Consider the following 6000-nt stretch of genomic DNA (forward strand, 5'->3'; position numbering starts at 1 on the left):
TGCCAGGATTCTGTTAGAAAGCCCATTTGGCTCCCACACAAAGCCAACTCAGCCTGTATCCATAGCAAAGGTGGTATTTTGGCCTCAGTATTTACTTTTTCAAAAAATATATATTTCTTGAATTGTTCAGAAAGAAGAAAAGCAGGGAATTATTTAATGCAGATCCCTTTAGAGACCACCAGTGTAACTATAGGACAAACCTCTGTATTCTGTTATCTCTACCATTTGAGAGGCCAGGAGAAAACATGAACCTTAATGGAGATGGAATTATCCTTGCAATGACTGCAGTAAATGTTTGTTGAAGGGGAAAAAAATGGAAAGAGAAGATATACCATATATACCTAGTTTTAATGGAAAGCCTATTTCTGCCATATACATTAGAGAAATTGTTTAAGAACAGTTCATCCATGTGAAAATATTAGCACTGTAATTCTGCCAAGGTCAGTAAGACCTAGTGATTTGCTGAGATATCACCTTCATTTCACCAGGTAAATAAAGGCTCCTTTTTTCAGTGTGTCCTATCCAAGAAGGCACTCCATAGCAACAGTTAAATTATGAATACAGCACATATGTTCCATACCATATCATTTACAGCACAATTTAGCATAGACATAATGCTTTGTAACAAACTACAATACCATTCACAAAATGCATTTAAATAGCATAATTTAGTTCATTAAATTCAGTCATTTACAGTAAATCAAAATAATCATCGGAATTGAAGAGAGTACACAGTTGTTTGTTTGAATAGTTAAGCTAGGTAAGTCAATTTCTTTTTGAAGGTCAAGGACAGAGTTGTTTCCATTTTCTGTTATAAAAAAGATACAGCTGGTGTCAAAAGATAATTTAATGTCATTTCAAAACGATCAACCCTCTTTTTTTCCCTCCCCAGTCTCTCTCTCCTAGTTGCATATCAGATCACTGTCACTCCTAAAATAGATTCAACTCCCTGAAAATATCTTATATGCCAGCTAACTAGAATGTATGTACAAATTTTACAAAATCTCAAATGTACAATTTCTTCACATTTTTAATCAAGATGTGTACATTCTGTCCCAAGAAAGCTTCAAATGCTGGATCGCAGTGTCTGTAATCATCTGCATATCTGTCTATTTTTCATACCATATGGGAAGCCCCTTGTGGGTAGGAGCCTTGTCAACCATATTTGGATTCCTACAACCCAGCACAGAGTCTGTTGACTAAACTCCTTAAAAGCAAGAAATGGTTCTTTTTTCAGTTATTTTTATTCCTCATGGCCCCAACCATATGCCTCACACATACTCAGTAAATATTTGTTGATTTAAACATCTTGTTGGCGGGGCTTACCTTGGGATATATTTCATAAGCACACAAAATGAGTGTGTGTTTTGAATTGTCTCAGCAAACCAGTGCCTGCATAACGTAGACAAAGTAAGAAAAGAGAAAGACTTTGGGATTGAGCACAAAGCATTCAACCTGATCTCATAGTTTCACAGTCCAGTATACTCTGAGCAGAACCATACTCCAGGTGGACTAAACTACATTTTACACAGTTCTTTCTCTTAGCCTTTCCCTGGAGTGCTTTCACCACAAACCCAGCAATAGTCAACAGTACAAGGTTTTACGTGCTAGTTCAGCTGCTTTAAAGCCAACATAATCTGGGCAGCATTCTACACTCAGCATTTATCCAGACATTTGATAACGTGATGTGTGCCTGGTACTGGGCACTGGGTAAACCACAGAGGAGATAGACTCTAGTAAGTTTTGAACTGTGTCCACAAGCCGCTTAGAATCTAGAGTAACACACTGTCAATAATGCACTGTTGTGTGGTAAGCACAGTGTCTGAGGAAAGAAAGCACAAGGTGCCCCAAGAGAAAGAACAGTATTTTGATCGAAAAAAGGTACCAGACCAGGCGCAGTGGCTCATACCTGTAATCCCAGCTCTCTGGGAGGCTGAGGCGGGTGGATCACTTGAGGTCAGGAGTTCTAGACCAGCCTGGCCAACATGGTGAACCCCCATCTCTATTAAAAATACAAAAATTAGCCCGGCGTGATGGCATATGCCTGTAGTCTCAGCTACTCAGGAGGCTGAGGCAGGAGAATTGCTTGAACCCTGGAGGCGGAGGTTGCTGTGAGCTAAGATGCATCACTGCACTCCAGCCTGAGCAACAGAGTGAGACTTTGTCTCAAAAAAAAAAAAAAAAAGGTACCACTTCTCTCTCCTTGGCACAATCCCCTCCCCTGCATATGAAGAACTAGTTCCATTATCAGCACTTTTTTTTTTTTAGAGACAGGGTTTCACTCTGCCTTCCAACTAGAGTGCAGTGGCGCAGTCATAGTTTACTGCAGCCTCAGACTCCTGGACAGCTCGTTTTAGACGGCCGTTGATACACTGGAGGTGGTCTGAAGGAGAGTTGCCAGGAGAAAGGGTTATCTCTTCCCTTCCTCAAAGAGAAGAGAGAATTGAGAAGAATGTAAGAATATTAGGGAAAACAAATTGTTTGAAAACATTGAAAATAACTGTTCTTGAAAGCTTCTGAGTATTCCTGGGGTACTGATGATTTAAAGAACTATGTCAACTCTATTACCATGAACACACTCTAATTGTATTAAATCCCACACTGAGAGTATCCATAGCTCCACAGAGCCCAAGAAATAAAATACAAACTCTTTCTTAGGCTGTGTTAAAGACCTCTGTAATCTGGCTTCAGTCTTGTCTCTCTTTGTTACAGAGACTATATCCATTTCCCCTTCTTGTATCATTAATAAAAATTTTAGCTGGAAACATGGCCTCCCAGGAAAAAAAAACTATGCTGTCCAGTTCCCCTGAAGCTAGGTGAGGCCATGTGACCACGCTGAGGCTAATGGGATGCAAGTGAAAATGGCAGGTGGCAGCTTCTGGGAATCTTGAGGTCATGGGTACACACCTCATCCTGTTGATTGGGACAAGAATGTCATGACTGAAGTTCCATCCTGGACTATGATGACAAGGGCCACACCCCAGGGATGGCAAAGCAGAAAAAGAGAAGGAACTGGGTCCCTGGGGACTTCATGGAACACAGCCACCATAGCAGTCCTGGATGGACTATCCCCAAATTTTGAACTGGAAGGAAAATTATTTTCTATCTTATTTCAGCTACTACATTTGGAGACTTTGCAAATTGAGACCACTCTGAAGCAATAGCCTCAGTATAACTACCTCCCTTTCCTCCAGATCCTCCCCTAGTGGCCTGCTATGACAGGCACTGCTAAAGCTCTCAACAGCGCATCTCATTTAATCCTCACAAATACCTGTTAGGTAGCAACTATTATTAGTACCATTTCACAGATGAAGAAACTGAGACTTAGAAAGATCAATTTACTTGCTAACTAGAGGCAAAGCCAGTTTTTTCAGTCCAGGCAGTCTGTCTCCAGAAGCTATATCTGAATCTCTGTGCTCTGAATGTTTATGCTATATTACCTGCCTCACAGAACTACTTTCCCTATATTCCATGTCTTTACTCGTGTTATTTGCTCGGCACCTAAAATGACTTTCTGCCTTCCCCATGTCCTTTCCTTCCTAGATGCACCACCTTCTGCATGAAGGCCCTGATGCAGAATAGAAATAAATCCCTCCCCAATGAATCCATTGCACCTTAGCTATGCCTCTATTATATCACTTTGCATATCCTGCCTTCTAATCTTGTTAGCTATGTTATGTGTCAGTTTTCCTCAATATATTTTAAGCTCCTTAAGGACAAGAAATATATTTTATCTGTCCTTGTGTTCTCCATAGTGTCTAACAGTAAACTTCAATAAATCTTACTTGACTTGCTAAAAACTAAGTTCTTGGCCTGGTGTGGTGGCTCACACCTGTAATCCCAGCACTTTGGGACTGCTGAGTTGAGCAGATTGCTTGAGCTCAGGAATTCAAGACCAGACTGGGCAACATGACAAAATCCTGTTTCTACAAAAAAATGCAAAAATTAGCTGGGTGTGGTGGCCCTCACCTGTAGTTCTAGCTACTCAGGAGGCTGAGGTGGGAGGATCACTGAGCCCGGGGAGTTTGAGGCTGCAGTGAGCTGTGATTACACCACTGCACTCCATCCTGGGCAGCAGAATGAGACCCTGTCTCAAAAAAAGAAAAAAAAAAAAGCTCTGATTGGAAGAGAGGAGTTTTTGACTATTTTATAAATGAAAGACAGGTAGTGAGTTGTAGTTCTAAATAACTGATGCACTGTAACAGCACTGTCCAGTAGAACTTTCCATAGTGATGGAAACTTTCTATACCCACACTGGCTAATACAGTAGTCACTAGTCACATGTGGCTACTGAGCACTTGAAATATGGCTAGTACGGAAAAGCGACTGAAGTTTTAATTTAATTTTAATTAATTTACATTTAAATAGCCACATATAGATAATAGCTACCATATAGGATGTTACAACTCTAAAACTATGTTGAAACTTTGGAAAACAGCACGAGCATGCTTTGTATAGAGTAAGTGGTCAGTAAATGTTTGCTATAGGACTTTGAATTGGATTGAAGGGAATCAGTAGACATCATCTATGTAGATTTAAAAGGAAAAAAAACAAACTGAGAAAGATAGAAACTTCAAAAAATTCGGGAACAACACAGAAAAAGATAAAGTTGAAGCAACAAAAACAACAAGAAAAACACCAAGGATCATCATTTACAGCAGAAAAGAACCCTTAACAAACCCTTCCGGCAAAGCCAGGAAGAGGTATGTCAAGACAGGCAATTATATGACATACAAGCCCAGTTAATAAAGACTGGGCTGGCATCCATTTACAAAACCCTCCAGAGGACACTGAGGTTTCTCATGCTATATTTAAAGAAACTGTCTGTAAAAGGTTGGGATGGGTCTCACTAGGCTGGAAAGAATAAGTCCAGATCACTCTATTTAACAACCATTCATCATAAATTCAATATTTTATTCGGTAGGGAAATGACAGAAACTCACTCACTCCTAGTTATGGTAAATCAAAGCAAAAAACCTTCTAGTTATACTATCAGGCCAAAATCTAAATTTTAGGCCCCTTTGGAATTTTTCACTTTTGCTTATTTGCCATTAAGGTGGCGCATGAAGAAATGCAGTTAAGGACCTACACTGTTAAGTGAGCTCTTCCCAGCCTGGCCATTCTGGGGGTGACCTTTCCACCAGGTTCCTGGCATAAGGCAGTGTGTCTCCTGGAGCAAAGCCAGAATGTAAGATGAAAAGCCACATGCAGAGGATGACGCAAGGGAAACAATCATGACTTTCATAATGAGAGCCAGAAAGAAATTTGAGGTCTTATGCTCACTAGTTCCTAAGCCTGGGTGTTGTAGTCAGCATAATAACTCCCTTAACATTTTATTCTTCAGGATTTCTAGCCACAGAAGAATGAGTTATACTAGCAATCAAACTTTGGGTGTACTTGTCCATGCTCCCCAGACAGAGATCCATACAGCATGTCATAATTTAAAGAGAAACTTTCACAATGTTTGGAGCCCTTGCTGCCCTGAAGATGAAGGAGGAGAATGTCCTCACATTCCTTCCAGCAGGAATCCACTTAGGTGGTACCAACCTTGACTTCCAGATGATACACTACAAAAGGAAAAGTGATAGCATCTACATCATAAATCTGAAGAGGACCTGCAAGAAGCTTTGGCTGGCAGTTTGTGCCATTGTTGCCATTTGGAAACTCAGCTGCTGTCAGTGTCACATCCTTCAGGAATGCCAGCCAGCAGGCTATGCTGAAGTTTGCTGCTGCCACTGGAACCACACTTATTTCTGGGTGACTTTATTAACCAGATCCAGGCAGCCTTCTGGGAGCCATGTCTTCTGATGGTTACGGATCCCAGGGCTGACCACCAACCTTTCACAGGGGTATTGTATGTTAACCTGCCTATGTGTGCTCTGTGTCACACATATTCTCCTCTACACTACGTGATCATCACCATCGCATGCAATGACAAGGGGCTCACTCAGTGGGTCTAATGTGGTGGATCTTGACCTGGGAAGTTCTGCACATGCATGG

This window comes from Mandrillus leucophaeus, unplaced genomic scaffold (genome assembly GCF_000951045.1).
Source record: "Mandrillus leucophaeus isolate KB7577 unplaced genomic scaffold, Mleu.le_1.0 Scaffold341, whole genome shotgun sequence".
NCBI classification, from domain to species: Eukaryota; Metazoa; Chordata; class Mammalia; order Primates; family Cercopithecidae; genus Mandrillus; species Mandrillus leucophaeus.